The following is a 16,842-nucleotide window of genomic DNA, read 5'->3' on the forward strand; positions in this document are numbered from 1 at the left end:
GGGAAAAATGGCTTTCTGTTCCGTTGGGCCGCGAAAAAGAAGTGGACAACACTTCTTGGGACGTTTTTGAAGCTGTTTAACATTGACCCTATAGAAAATAGCTCCAAAAACTGCTGTAAAAAACACAGCGAAAAACGCAGTGAAAAACGCGAGTGGCTTAAAACACGTCTGAAAATCAGGAGCTGTTTTCCCTTGAAAACAGCTCTGTATTTTCAGACGTTTTTGACTCAGCGTGTGAACATAGCCTAACTGCAAAGGATGCTGGCCCAAGATCAAAAGATGTGCTGCCAACAAAATAAAGGTACTCCAAAATAATCTCAAGTGCCATACAAATGTTAAGTGAGCAACTAAATAAAGACAAAATATTTGGAAACCAACGGATGGTTAAATATAGATGTGGAGGAAGAAAAGATAAAACGCAATGTTTGTACAAGGTATCAGATTATAGGGTCATTGTTTTTACCTGAATGGATTGTCGTCAGCTATCACACGTAGTGTCTATTCAATCAGTAACAACATATATTTTCCCATCTGTCTAGCATACTGTGTGTACATAATAGAGTATTTGATATTTCCCTAGCTGCTGCAGAATGTCTTTCGGGAAAGAGGTTCATGCCAGTCACTTTCTTTTGACAAGAAGCTGAGGAGTTGAAGTGTACCTAACTTTTCAGAATAAGCTGTCATATGTGTGTACATGAGGAATAACACGATTTCTGCCCATGATATGACTTGTATGTGGCATTTTTTATCACTTTTCCCCTTTGTAGACTCTATATCTATAGAGGGCCGTGTAAACGAGCACCAATCAACGATCGGCACTCGTTTTCTCCTTTCACAATCAGTAATGTAATGTTACTCCGATCGCTCGTCCCTATACATCTGTATCATGTCGGCAGCACATCTCCCCGTTTACAGAGAGAGATGTGCTGCCGACAACAATAATATTTTGTGCTGCATAAACGAAACAGTCAGCCGATGATCGGGCATTTGCTCGTTCATCGGTTGATCGTTGCCCTCTTTACACAGGGCAATTATCGGGAACGAGCGTTGTGAACGCTCGTTAGCCCAATAATTGGCCAGTGTAAAGGGGCCCTAATTCTCAGTTGTCTCAAGGCTGGTGGGCGGAGCCTAACTGCTATCATGTCTTCCATACACTGAAAACTTTTGGAACTTAAAAGGGTTTTCCACTTTAGATAATCCTGTTTGCTAGAAAGGTCAACTGATAATAAACTGATCACGTGTTGTCCATCTGAAGAGTGCAGCACTCATTTTCTTTTCCTGCTATTCACCTAACCCATTATGAAAATGCTTAAATAACATCCAAGCCTCATATTGTTGCTTAACCCCTTCCCAACATTTGTCCTAAGTATAAGTCATGGAAAACCAGTGCTTCCCGCAAATTGTCGTATACTTACGACAAATGGATGACACTGGCTCAGAAGCTGAGTTAGTACCATCATCCCCGAATGTCAGCTGTATTTTACAGCTGACACCCTGCTGTAATGGCGGGAACTGAACTTAGCTTAGATCCCCACCAATAACCCCTTAAATGCAGCGGTCAAAAGCAACAGCTGCATTTAAGGTGTTTGCAGCTCATCGGCACCCCAGCAAGGAAATTGCCGGGGTGCCGGTGGCTACAATGGCAACCGGAGGCCTAATAGTGGCCTCCCGGTCTGCCTAGTATGGAAGCCTTTCAGGCCTCGAAGGAGGCAGGCCCTAAAAGGCTTCCGTAGCCGGCGTCATCAGCAGTGGATGTCAGCTGTATGTTACAGCTGACATCCACCTGTAATGGCAGGAACTGGAGCTAGCTCCGATTCCTGCCATTAACTCCTTAGATGTAGCGATCGAAAGCGATCGCTCCATCTTAGTGGTTGGCAGCAGATCAGCAGTCCTGCAATCGCAGGGCTGCAGACTGCTACTATGGCAACAGGAAGCCTAACAGTGGCCTCATGCTCTGCCATTACGGAAGCTGATTCGTCCCCGCCTGGAGGCGAAACCTAATAGGCTTGCTGTCAGTAAATGACTGACAGATCTAATAAATTTCACTACATAGGTAGTGCAATATATTAGAAAACAAAACTGACAGTTGGGCCTTCAAGTCCCCTAGTGGGACTAGAAAAAAAAAAAAAGTATCAAAAAAGTGTAAAAAATTGAAATAAATTTGTAAAAAATATAATAAACGTTTCAAGTATTTTAAAAAAAATAAAACACAATCGCCCTTTTTCCCTTACCAAGCCCTTTATTATTGAAGAAAATAAATAAACCATACATATTTAGTATCCCCGCGACCGTAACGGCCTGAACTATAAAAATATGTTATTTATTCCACGTGGTGAACGGCGTCAAAAAAAAAACAACCGTAAAAAACAATGCCAGAATTTCTGTTTTTTGGTCACTTTTCCCTACAAAAATTTAAATAAAAAGTGATCAAAAAGTCGCATGTATCCAAAAATTGTACCTATAAAAACTATAGCTCGTCTCGCAAAAAACAAGCCCTCATACAGCTAGTTATGGTTCTCACAACATGGCGACAGGAAAATACATTACTTTTACAAAAATCATTTTATTATGCACAAAGTTGTAACACATAAAAAAGCGCTATAAATTTTGTATCGCCGGAATCGTACTGACCCGCAGAATAAAGTTAACATGTAATTTATAATGCATGGTGAGTGCTGTATAAAAAAAAAAAAAAATAAAAAAAATAAAAAAAACCTATGCTGGAATTGCCGTTTTTTGGTCACCTTGCCTCCCAAATAAACTAGGGACAAAAAGCGATCAAAAAGTCGCATGTACCCAAAACTGGTACCAATATAAACTACAGCTCATCCCGCAAAAAAACAGCCCTCATACCAATACGTCTATGAAAAAATAAAAATTAGTTAAGGCTCCAATAAGTCAGGAAAGAAAAATATGCAGTTGTGTAGTCCTGAGGAGAACATTTCTCCTATTTCAAGAAGCGAATTATCAAGGCCCTAAAATTAGGGAACCAGGAAGGGGAGGGCCCAAACATATCTTCTGGAAGCAAGGGTGCCCGTATTATACCAGGACAACACTTTCCCAGCAAAATTCCCCAAACTGCAAAGGTGCTGGGTGTGGACCAAAAGGGGGATAAGAAAGGACCATTTATTAGTGAGACACCGGCCTGTGCAGAAAGGATTGCTCCACAGCGTAACAAATATCTATGGATTATTTTATTATTATACCACCTGACTATGCCCTTGATGTACTCTGCCCAGTTTACATGTACCTCCACATTATAAACTAAGATACCAGTAATACCCCAAACAAAACTACTACCAAGCAAAATCCACGCTCCAAAAGCCAAATGGCGCTGCATCCCTACTGAGCCCCACAGTGTGCCCAAACAGCTGTTTATTTCCACATATATGGCATCGCCATACCCGGGAGAACTCTTAACAATTTTGGGGGTATGTGTCTCCAGTGGCACAACATATTTGCCACTGAAATAGCATATCTAGGGAAAAATCTAAATTTTGCACCATCCGCAGTGCATTCATTTATGGAAAAGACCTGTGGGGTGAAATGCTCACTACACCCCTTAATAAATGCATTGAGGGGTGCCGTTTCCAAAAGGGGGTCACTTCTCTGGGGTTTCTTTTATTATTTCACATCAGAGCCTCTGCAATTGTGAACCAATACTTTGTAACTCGCCAAATTAGGTCTCAATTTAACATGGTACTCTCTCAATCCTGAGCCCTGTCAAATGTCCAGGCAAAAGACTAGAGCCACATGTAGGGTGTTTCTAAAACCTGGAAACACAGCATAATAATTAGAGAGCTGTCCTGTTATGGTGGCACAAGCTGGACACCACATATTGGCATATCTATGGAAAAATTACCATTTTCACTCTGCAGCATCGAGTGCACACTAATTTCTGAAAAACACCTGCGAGGTTAACATGCTCACTACACCCATAGGTGAATACCTTGAGGGGTGTAGTTTCCAAAATGGGGTCACTTCTGGGGGATTTCCACTATTTTGGTCCCACAGGGGCTTCGCAAGATCTGCACTCCAAAAGCCAAATGGTGCTCCTTCCCTTTGGAGCCCTACTGTGTGACCAAACAGCAGTTTATGACCACATATGGGTTATTGCCGTACTCTGTAGAAGTTGCATTACAAATGTTAGGGTGCTTTTTCTCCTTTATTTGTTGAGAAAATTAAAAAATTTTAGTTAAATCTACGTCTTATTGAAGAAAAAAGATTTTTTTTTCATTTTCACTGCCAATTTCTTATAAAATCTATGAAACACCTGTGGGGTCAAAATACTCACTACACCCCTAGATTAATTCCTCAAGGGGTGTAGTATCCCAAATGGGGTCACTTTTGGGTAGTTTCTACTGTTCTAGTCCCACAGGGGCTTTGCAAACGTGACATGGTGCCAAGAAACAAATCCAGCAAAATCTCTACTCCAAAAGCCAAATGGCGCTCCTTCTCTTCTGATCCTTGCTGTGTGCCCAAACAGCAGTTTATGCCCACATATGGGGTATTACCGTACTCCAGAGAAGTTGTTTTACAAATGTTAGGGGGCTTATTTTCTTTATTCCTTGTGGACATTGTTGTTTTTTTTTAGCTAAAACTACATCTTAATGGAAAAAATGAAAATTTTTCATTTTCACGTCCAAATTCTAATAAAATCTATAAAACACCTGTGGGGTAAAAATGCTCACTACACCCCTAGATTAATTCCTTGTGGGGTGTAGTTTCCAAAATGAGGTTTGGGGTGTTTCCTTTGTTTTTGCATCACAAGACCTCTTCAAACCTGACATGGTGCCTAAAATATATTCAAATAAAAAGGAGGCCCCAAAATCCACTAGGCGCTCCATTGCTTTGGAGGTCTGTGTTTCAGCGAATAAGCACACTAGGGCCACATGTGGGATATTTCTAAAAACTGCAGAATCCGGGCAATAAATATTGAGTTGCGTTTTTCTGGCAAAACTTTCTGTGTTACATAAAAAAAATTGATAAAAATTACGAATTTCTGAAAAAAAAGTACATTTCACCTCCAAAACTCTGATGGAACGTCAGAATAGAGCCCTGACGGATATGTGAACGAAGCCTTAAGATGATTTCAGCAATAATTCAGACTATTTATCTATATCCCTTACTGTAAATTAGAACGAATATTAGAGGTCACCAGAGATTTTTATGACCACATTATTCCAAATGATTTATAGTAGGGAGTACTGAGTACATTGTGCCTTATAATACACATCCCTGGTCTTTAACTTATAAAGGTGAAGCTCCCTATTCTCAGAAAGGGTTCTTTAAAAAAAAGTGTATGCAGTCAAGGCAATCCTTTGTGAACTAAAAAAACCTGGGTTCCAGGCTGATACATCACGATACATTATAGGAAACTACAGTATGGGGACAGGAGAGGTACAAAATGTATACTTGCTGCGGTATTTAGCTCTTAGAGGATTGTCTGGATCCTCTAGACTGGATACAATTGTACCAAACTCTCAGCTCTCACCCTCTGGATATTAGCCAAAATGTTTCCAATTACTGACAACAAGCCAAGATCTTGAAACTAGTCAGGAATTAAAACAGAGATTATTAGAACGTTAGGCTCAGTTGACATCATGTTCGTTGTACACGTTCGCTGTATATGATATAAATGTTCCCGACACATACAGCGAGAATGTCCATAGCCTGTTATGGGCTTGACATATGCCATAGGGGTGTCCTTTATTCACAATAAATGAGAAACATATACCGCACAGTATTTTTTTTTTACAATGGGAGTCAATGGGCAACGTATGCTACCATATATTATATAGCTGCATATGTCGGGGCAATATGTCCAGCGTACACTTCTGAAGTATTTTCCAGCATATACACCCATTGGAAAGATAAAAAGAAGATCTGAACAGCACATTACAGAGATTTTCAATACACCCTCACTCTTTAATGACAAAAAACCAGAACATACACACATCAGCTGCTGCAGTACTTCTTTGAGAAGTACTTCATGTCAGTCACTGATTAACATGCATTATAAAGAGGTTCTGCAGAAGCTTGGGTGTGCATAAAAGGGTATTTTCCAGGGAGGTGCATGCCAGTCACTTTCTTTTTATTGACAAGAAGATGAGGAGTCAATTCAACTACTATTCCCTATTAACAAAACGTTGCAGTGACCATTCTGTATCGGAAATTTGGTGACAGTCACTAAAAAAACAAATAAAAATAACTGAAGCCGCATTGAGATGATGATTTTTTTCACTTGATTCACCCACACAACCTTTTTATGCCATGTAGTCCAAGCAGCCAGGCTCTGTTCACACCTCCGTTGTTCTGCTACGTCAGAGGAGCAGAACAAGGGAATGACGGAACCCATTCACTTTATCAGGTTCCATCAGGGTGTCTGTGATTTTACCTGACACAATAGCGCAGAATGGTTCGCTATTGTCTCTGGTAAACCCTGCCGGATCTGCGACGGAGGCCTAATGTGAACAGATCCTAAAATGTAGTGGAATGTGTCAGCTGTCGCCCATGGATCTGTACTATACAGTTTCAAAGGCTAATATACATCAGAAAGATTCATAAAAATTCAACTGAGACCAAACTACGTGTAGCACCTACAGTAGTGAGCACGGAGTTAATAATGTTCCACAATGATTCATTCCTTGCCATTTCTTCATGCCTTGTGATTATGAAACCACATACACCCAGCATCTGCCCTTCACGTCTCCATTCAGCATGTATTATCATCTACTAAACCTTATAGAACAAGCAGCGCATGAAGGCTGTATGGCTGCAACACAACCCTGAGCAGTGTCATTCAGAACAACTCCTTGTCATATCACATTTATGTCCTAGAAAACTGATGTACTGTATTCCAAGTACGTCCCAAGATAAATCACGGTATCAAACAATGGCATGTTGTACCAGGTGACTAGGCCAGGTTCACACACACAGTTTTGATGCAGTTTTTGGTTGAGTTTTTTGAGTCAAAGCCAGAAGTAGTTCCGAAAGAAAGGAAATGTATAACAAAAAGACTGATACATCTCCTTTCATTTGTGTCCATTCCTGTGTTTGGCTCACAAAAACTGCATAAAAAAACTGCATTAAAACTGTGTGTGTGATCCTGGCCTAGTCACCGGGCCTAACAGTTCCAAAGAGGCTTTACACCTTTTTCCAACACAAACTAAAATTGTCATTTGTGTCGAAAAAAGTTTTGAGTATCTTCATATGTCCAGGATCACAAAGGAAGAAAAAAAATATAAGGGCTTGTCCACACGTAGCGGAATTGCTGCGTATTTTCCGTCCGGAATTGGGGACGGAAAATAAGCAGAATACAGTAGCAGCAAAGTGGGAGAGATTTTAGAAATCTCATCCAAACGCTGCGTAAAAATTCTGACCAGAAATTTACTGACGGTGCGTATTTTTCGGACCGCAACATAAAGTGGACTGAATTGCTGCGTTCTTCAGAGGAGATATCACCATCACCAAAAATTGTGAAAAACTCAGCAAAATCCCCACCATTTTCTGAAGAAGCGCAGGAAACGGTACGTTTTTGCCGCAGCGGAAAGTCTGCTACTTTCAACGGAATTGCTGCAGAAATTTTCTGCAGCAATTCCGTTACGTGCGAACAAACCCTAAAGAAAAGACTGATGCATCTCCTGATCTGGGCCCAGAACCGCCACAAAAACTGCGTGTGTGTGATCCTGGCCTAAATGTGACGTTACATTTTTTCAATGCCATTATGAAAGAAAACTGACATAATTGCATAATTATAGATGTTGTTTTACATGGGACTGCAAGTAATCTAGTTAGTAATTCCATAGCGAATTCAACTCTGCTACCTTTCCTGAACTCCAGCATATGACTTAAGACACAAATACTATAATATACTTCAAGTAAAGTCATAGTGGCCAGCGAAAGGAAAGCGCTTAGTGTTCCTGAACGTCTGAAGCGCACGCACACCTGCTTGGAAACTTCTAAGTGATCTGTAACCACATTCCGATATTCCTGCTACTTCATGTTTCAGAAGCAGAAAGGAAGAACATTTCATTTGTCATGTCTGCTGCCCTTTTGACTCCATTCAATCGCCCACTGACTTTGCGTCCAATTAAAAATCATGCACATTTCCCTTGTTGTCACAGGGAAGGAGCGTTCTGTATGTTACTTCCTCTCCTACAGTCAAAGCTCCAGCCCAGCGAGCACATATACATAGAAATAATGCAGCCGGCCTGGCAGGAAGTCATTGAATAAGAGCCAGACTGCCTGTCACTGGCTGCATGGCCCGAAGCATCTACATGTTATTATACAGCCTATGTGTCTGGGTGTGTATATATATATATATATATATATATATATATATATATACATACATGTATTTCTGCATAACTACACACATTATACTATGGGCCGCAGGTATCGCTGAGGGATATATTGTCTATGTATAGCTCCCTAGTCAGATTCACGCAATGTTTCAGGATTTCTTTTTTCTGTGTATGTTTTTCTTCTTTATGTTATAAATAGGACCATATGATTGGTACTTAAATGGCTTTTCCCACTGTGGATAATCCTGTTTGTTAGAAAGGTCCTCTGACAGCAAACTGATCACATGTTGTCTTGCTGCTGGGAACCGCAGTGATTGGCTGTAGTCTTGCAGGGAGCTTTTCAACAAGCGTTGAATTCCACTGCAGCACAACCACAGGCGAAATGAAGCATTACACAATTCTCAATAAATTCAATTCTGGATCCTAAAGAGCAAGAGACGCTCTGCTAATAGAAGTCAGTCCGGAAGCGAAAAATGCAGCCTTACATTTACCACGACTTATATAAAGTATATAACTGTTGATATAAAACTATGGTATCTCTTTAGAAAATTAAATATAGAACCACAGAAACATTTCCAATGGATCTAGTGGTCCCAGGCACCTGTCATGTGCCACTATTTATCCAATCACATGACAGATGAACATTTCTGCCTAAAGGGTAACTGCCCCTTCGCAAAACTTTTGATATGTCATTGAGACATAGCAGGAGTTTTGATCGATGGGGGTCTGGGTGCTGAGATCCCCATCATCTGCTGAAGAGAGGGTGCAATAGACGTTGTATGTGATCACAGCCGACGGTGTACGGCGCTCAGTTCAGCGTTTCTGCGCCTTTGCTTCAGTGACGGTGGGTATCTCAGCATCCGGACCCCCACCGATCAAAACTTCTCATATGTCTCTATGACATATGAAAAGTTTTGAGAAAGTTTCGTTATTCTTTAACATATTGGCTACCAAGTTGTAAATGACAAGTAGAGCCGGCACTTCTGGAAGCCCTCACAGCAGAACTAATGTTAGCGCCAAAACCCCTCCTAACCGTCCGCACTGATGTCCAACTAAACGGTTTACTACAGAATACGGTAATATATATATATATATATATATATACACATACTGTTAAATGTAAATCTTAAATGGACAGTAAAACCCAAAAAATGCCCAGGAAAAAAAAAAGGAAATCCTGATAATACAACATACAAAAAAAATAAAAATTCAAATAGTCCTTTGCCATATTGACAGGATGTTACTGATAATCTGGAATTTGGCAGCTTCTAAAGATCACAATGTTTATGTATGTGTGTGTATATATATATATATATATATATATATATATATATATATATATATATATATATATATATATGGCACCAACATATTCCGCAGCGCTGTACAGAAGTGGTTTTTACATATCTATATAGGGTGGTGGCCAGCTATTCCTTGTTCTACCTCATACTATACACTAAGGAGCCGGGTGAATCGCAACCCATTACTGCTAATCTCCAAGAAGGAGGGGGAGGAGAAGTTTCAGTGTCATGTACATATCTTGTCCGGACAAGCAGGGTGCAAACCTCTGCCCCATACCCAGAATCGTCTGATGCACTTCCCTCATTAGCTCCCAGGTACAGATGCCCACTACTGGCAGCCACCCCCAGACAGTCCCGAGCTGAACAATAGCCACACCACAGGCAGAGAAGCCGGAGCGGAAGCGGAGATTCCGCATGAAGACCGCGCAGCAGCTCTCCTCACCACACTAATCCGTCAGAGAAGCACCTGGCAGCGGACACCCACCTGTGAGAGGAGCGCAGTGCCAGGAGCGGGCAGCACTGGTCTGGACTCCGGGACTGGCGATGTCTTCTGACTAGAAGTGCAGCTCTCTTGGGTGTTCTCTTCCTCTCTCTCGCTACCTCACACGGGGACTGTCCACTTGCCCCTCCCAGGGAAAGAGGACGGCATAAAGCTGACAAGGGAGGGTACGGGAACCTGGGCAGGCAGCGCCTCTCGCTGCTAGGTAGACGGTGCCCAGTGCCCCCTGCAGACACCCTCCTAATAATTGTTCTGTACGTCTCAGCCGCGGTCCTGTCAGGCTCTCACATGGTTCAGGAGTTTTCTATTATATTTTCTCAGCAGTTTTCTTTTTTTTTTTTTCTCTCTTTTGGCATTTCGCTGCAGCTTCTATTTTATGTTAAAAAATAAATAACTCTGTATCCAGATGTTGAATAAATGTGAATGAGGTTTCCAAAAATACACTATTTACACTTTGGTCGCGCGTCATGAAGATCGCAATGCGACATTGCAAGTAATGATTGTGAATGCCATCGTATTACAAACCCAAAGCTGCTGAATTTTTGGTCGCATATTACAAGTCGCCACATTTTAATTTAAAGTGTTATTCCCATCGCGACATATCCACAGGATATGCCATAAATGTCTGACAGATGCGGCTCCCGGCTCTGGGTCCCACACCTCTCCCTAGAATGGGCCCCTATCCTACATGCTGTTGTTGTTCTTCACTTCATTTTCCAGAAGCAGATAAGCGCGATTTCGTAGCTTTTTTCCATAACAACAGTAAAAGTGAATGGAAGTTCTGGAAACAGCATAGCACAGCGAGCTCAGCTGTTTCCGTACTCACGGCCACCTTGTAAGCCTGTGACCAGAGCCCAGCGGCAGCGGGAAAAAATAGGACAGGGTTCAGGGGGCCTGTTCTAGATATAGGTGGACGCAGTGGCGGATTAAGTAGACCATGGGCCCTGGGCTGTTACCCAAACTTGGGCCCCCCTTCCGCACCGCCGCCCTGCCGCGCCGTAACTATTTTTAACACTACTTTTTTGGGCAAGATTAACAGTGTTACGATTTCCCTTGTCACAGGGCTGTGTCCCTACATACTGACAGTATCACACTGTGCTGGGACACATCCTCCTGACAAGGGGAATCGTCTATCAGTCCTGGACTGCAGAAAGACTTTTTGTGAAATACAAGGATTTCCTATAATAAACATGTCAGGAGAGGTGACAGATTCTCTATAAATCTAGTGACTCACAGGTGACGACGTCTCCGATTCTAGTAGTTTTTTTCCTCTTTTCTTCTCCATCCGGTCCAGCGGTCATGACGACTTCTCCCGGCCATGACTCATTTCTGCAGAATTTGCCACTCAGACGTCTCCTCACTTTTCCAAAATTTCCACACCTATAAATGAAAATAAAGTTATCACGGTGCCACATACTGTGCCCCTAAATATAATAGCACCGAACACTGCGCGCCTGAATATAATAATACCACACACTGTAAAACACCACATACACACAGCCCCCTGTACATAGTGCCACACACAGCCCCTGTAGATATTATACAACCCCATAGATATCGCCATACACAGCCCCCTCTATATATCACACATCCTCCCGTAGAGAGCGTTACACACAGCCCCCTATAGTGCCATACAGCCCCCCTGTAGAGAGCGCCACACAGCCCTCCCCCTCTTGTAAATAGCACCAAAAAGCCCCCCCTATAAAGAGCGCCACACACATACCACTGTGTATAGCACTACACAGCCCCCCCTTGTATATAGTGCTACACAGCCCTCCCCCTTTGTATATAGTGCCACACAACGCTCCCCTTTGTATATAGTGCCACACAGCGCTCCCCCTTGTATATAGTGCCACACAGTGCTCCCCCTTGTATATAGTGCCAAACAGCGCTCCCCCTTGTATATAGTGCCACACAGCGCTCCCCCTTGTATATAGTGCCTCACAGCGCTCCCCCTTGTATATAGTGCCTCACAGCACTCCCCCTTGTATATAGTGCCACAAGGTTATGTACACATTTAAAAACTTTATTTTATATATATATATATATATATATATATAAACAAAGAAAAAGCAGCACCGTTCCTTCTGTGTGGGGTGCAAAAAATTCCCGTTCAGACACTCGACCAGTGTACCAAATAACCAATGCGCTCCAATTTGTGAAAAAATAGGATCACTTTAATGCGACGTTTCAGCCCTACTCCATGGGGCCTTTCTCAAGTGCTTGACAAAGGCCCCATGGAGTAGGGCTGAAACGTCGCATTAAAGTGATCCTATTTTTTCACAAATTCTGAAGTGCTGTCTCGTATATTGGAGCGCATTATATATATATATATATATATATATATATATATATATATATATATATATATATATATATATATATAATGTATGTGTGTATCAGTGTGATTGATTGATTTTATTAAAAAATATTTTTACTTTTTGAGATACAGCTGCTTTGTATCCTGTATCCGTCAGGTCAGCAGGACTGACAGGATCAGTGACACGCAGGATCCACCTCAAATCTATCACATCTAAGATTATAATTTAGCACAGGGCCCGTTTCACTGATCCCGTCAGTCCTGCTGACCTGACGGATACAGGATACAAGCAGCTGTATCTCAAAAAGTGAAAATATTTTTTTAATAAAACGTAATTACAAAGTTGCACCAAACACACATTTTTATAAAAAGAAATAAAAAAAATATATATATATAATAACTGCTGAGAGCTCTATGGGGGGGGGGGAAGAGTTATACTGCAAGGGGGGTCTAACCATCTGACTGCAGGCAGAGGGCTCTAGGAATAATCCCGCCTTCCCCCATAGGGTCCCCAGTAGTTACTATACTGCAAGGGGGGTGGGGGGGGGGTTGTTGAGCGTCTAACTGACTGAAGAGAGCTCTATGGGGGGAAACTATTATCCCCCCCATAGAGCTAGCTGCCATCAGTTAGATGGTTAGCCCTCCCCCCCTTACTGCATAATCCCCCACCTAGTGTCGGCCAGTGACTTTATCCAGTTCAGGACCGGGCTATTTTGAGCCTTCAGGACCAGACACCGTTTAGCCATTTTTAGCACTTGTTAGTTAAATGGCTATAACTTTTTTATTTGTTGGGCTAACGACGTGATTTTTGCGACGTTTTTTCCGTAGACAATGCAGGTTTCATTTTTTATCGTTTTTATACACACCTTTTTTGCTATTTTAGAATTTTTATTCATAAAGTTTGAAAATAATAGTAAAAAAATAAGCTTTTTTACGTTTCAGCTATTTTTTTGGGGTAATAACATAGTTTTACCCTAAAACAGACCTTTTATTTGTAATCGTCATTGTTTACCGTAAATTTTAATATATTACATGTCTATATTAGGGTAATTGGGTCAGCGCTAGCGTTACAACAATGGGGGAACGTTTTTTTTGGGGTGGATATTTTATGTGTATTTATTATTTAATTTTTTTTTGCACTATACTTTACTATTTTTTTATTACTATGGTCTGTCCCTCAAAGGTCAAAAAAGACCTTTGGGGAACTTTATATATTTTATTTCTTTCTTTTACACCATGTTTTTCCACTGTAACAGGGGAAATCAGCCCTCTCATAGTGACGATTGTCACTAACTGGGCTGTGCTGGGTCTAGTAAGACCCAGTAGCAGTCTGTCAGTAGCGGCACCCGGCGATCATGTGACCAATCACATGATCACCGGGAGCAATAGAGACAGCGGCGTAGCCGCTGCCTCTATTCCTATACGCAGCGTTCATTGAGCGCTGTGTAAAAAGACATCGGAGAAGACAGAAGCAACGAAAGCTGCTCCTATCCTCTCCTCAGGGTCCCCGGCAGTCACTGACAGCCGGAGACCCGACATTCAGCTGCCCGATCGCGCGGGCAGCAAGTTAAAACACGAGCCGTAGAAAGTCTATGGCTCGGGTTTTAAGGACCCGTCCCTGACCGCTGGCCGTAAAAATACAGCCAGCGGTCGGGAACCAGTTGGGCAGGAGGATAAGCCAGTACTCACCTCAGCGACGGTGACCGCCCGCCCGGCTCTTCTCTTCCAGCTTTGGAGTAACAGAACAGCCGTCCGTCGCTGTTCTGTTACTCAATTGCGGCGCCCGCACTGTCAGGGAGGCGTGTCCTAAGCCGGCCAATTCCCTGCTCCTCCCCATCTTCGTAGTGGCGGTTATCAGCGCTAGCGCACTGAATAGTTTTGTAAGACGATGTGCGGTTCGGGCTTCCATGGGCCCCCTGGGAGCCTCGGGCCCCGAGCGGCCGCCCGAACCGCCCATATGATAATCCACCACTGGGTGGACGTCCTAGAGTTGAGACCCCCATCTATTGGACATGTATAGCATATCCACAGGACCAAATGTCCAAAATGGGAATACACCTTTAATGTAACTTGCATGTGACTGATTTGTGACATGTCAGTGATTTTACTTTTTTTGGGTGTCTTTTGGATGTTGCAAAGCCACAATCGCACACTAAAATAGTTGTGCAACAGCAAATTGCAGACTTGTGTGTGACCAATGTTTTGCGACTAAAGTGACCAAGTAGCCTTAGCTCTTTTAGACCGGCCAATTATCGGGCAAACGAGCGTTCACAGAACGCTCATTTCCGATAATTGACCTGCCCTGTGTAAACAGGGCAACGATCAGCTCGTTCATCAGCTGATTGCATCTTTTTAAATGGTTAAAATATTATCGTTGTCGGCGGCACATCTCCCTGCGTAAACATGGAGATACGCTGCCGACATGATAATAATGTATGGGGACGAGCGATCGGAGTAACGATTGCTCGTTCCCGTACATAGCTCCTTGTGAAAGGAGAAAACGAGCGACGATCAATGCGCTGTCTCGTTGATCGCGCTTGTTTACACGACCCACGTCGGGCCCTGTAATACCAGCTTTAGTAGTACTGGTGCACTATTGTCTCTGGCCAGTGCTTTCTGTTGATATATCTGACGTCCTTAGCTAAGGGTTTGAGCCACTTATCTAAGGCTATGTTCACACGGTCATGTTTTGCACTAGACAAATTCACCATGGATCTGAAGATAATCTGCATCGGATTTGAAGTGCAATGGAGCTAATCTGCAATTTTTCAGCATAGAACCCGTGTCAATAAAGAACATGCTTCAGATTTTTAATCTGGCGCGGTAATTTCATAAAATATCCTATTCGCATACATTGATGGCGGAATGCTTGCGGATTCTGTCAGGATACAGGCGCTCAATTCATGCCTAAATCTTTACAATGTGTGAACATGTACTAAGGAGAAAAGTTGCAGAAATTGTCAGTAAATGAGTCGCGCTTGCTACAACTCTGAATCCCCACCCATCTTTATAATACATTTGTATATCGGAAAAGGTGGTGCAGGGGCTGCAGAAATATGGTGTTTGGCCTATACACAGTCATGAATACATTAATAAATCTGCCCTCTAGTGTTTTGAAAATGTCTCGTTTTGAGCTTTTTCTGCAGAATTTAGCATATATTTATTTTCTCTACAGATTTCCCCCATTGACCACATGTACATGCTATATCATTAGGCAATTTTCCATGTGAGCGGTGTTAGGGACATTTATAATGAAAATCCTTTATTAATCCATTTCCTCGAAGGCAGCATATCTATAAGACTACGAGCCCTACAGCTACACCACTAGATAGAATTAGATACATTGTCTTAGCAGACAGAATCAGACAAGATAGGATTAGATACAGTAGACAGTATCACACAATTGGCTTAAATACTGCGGCTCATCAGACAGTATCACACATGATAGGATTAGATACAGCGGCTCAGTAGACAGTATCACACATGATTGGTTAAGATCCATTGGCTTTGCAGACAGTATCACACATGATAGAATTAGATACATTGGCTGAGCAGACAGCGTCATATGTGGTAGGCTTAGATACAGGGCCCCAGCAGACAGTATTAAATATGATAGGCTTAGATGCCGTACACCAGCAGACAGGGCCCCAGCAGAACGTATCATATGTGATAGGCTTAGATACAGGGTCCCAGCAGACAGTATCACACATGACAGGCTTGGATACAGGGCCCCATCGGTTAGTATTGCACATGATAGGCTTAGATACAGGGGCCCCAGCAGTCAGTATCACACATGATAGGCTTATATACATGGCCCAAACAGACAATATCACACATGATAGGCTAAGATACAGGGCCCCAGCAGTAAGTATACCTGTACTCAAAAAAAGTTATGTCTGGGGCCCTAATCAAAGACCTCTGTAGAGAGTGCCCCACACAGTGCCCCCTGTAGAAAGTGTCAAACCCCCTGTGTAGCGCCACACATAGTCCCCCTGTAGATAGTGCTACTCCCTGTAAATAGTACCACACCCCCCCTGAAAATAGTGCCACACATCCCCTGTAAGTAGTGCCACAAAGTGCTCCCTGTAGATAGTGCGACACAGTGCCCCCTGTAGATGGTGTCACACAGTTCCTTCTGTAGATAGTGCCACATACACCCATGTAAATAGTGCCCACATCCCCCTGTAAATAGTGCTGCACAGTTCCCCCTGTAGATAGTGCCACACAGTGCCCCTATAGATAGTGTCACAGAGTGCCCCCTGTTGATAGTGCCACACAGTGCCTCATGTAGAGAGTGCCATGCCCCTGTAAATAGTGACATACTCACCCCTGCAAATAGTGCCAGACATCGCCCTGTAAAATAGGGCTGGGGCTATTAGGCTAATAGGGTACTGGGGCTATTGATGGTGCGCCGCG

The 16,842-nt window shown here is 42.6% G+C and overlaps 1 protein-coding gene across 2 annotated transcripts in view; it reads right to left on the minus strand.

Moving 5' to 3' along the window:
• The window catches only part of PDLIM5 (PDZ and LIM domain 5), a 195,230-nt gene extending 185,043 nt beyond the window's left edge, over positions 1 to 10,187 (minus strand). For both annotated transcript variants that reach the window (XM_075860656.1, XM_075860657.1), the window contains exon 1: positions 10,092 to 10,187. The gene's annotated coding sequence lies outside the window, so the exon portion shown is untranslated. The remainder of the gene's footprint in view (positions 1 to 10,091) is intronic.
• Between the last annotated feature and the right edge of the window lie 6,655 nt (positions 10,188 to 16,842).

The sequence above is a fragment of the Rhinoderma darwinii genome, chromosome 1 (genome assembly GCF_050947455.1).
Source record: "Rhinoderma darwinii isolate aRhiDar2 chromosome 1, aRhiDar2.hap1, whole genome shotgun sequence".
Lineage (NCBI taxonomy): Eukaryota > Metazoa > Chordata > Amphibia > Anura > Rhinodermatidae > Rhinoderma > Rhinoderma darwinii.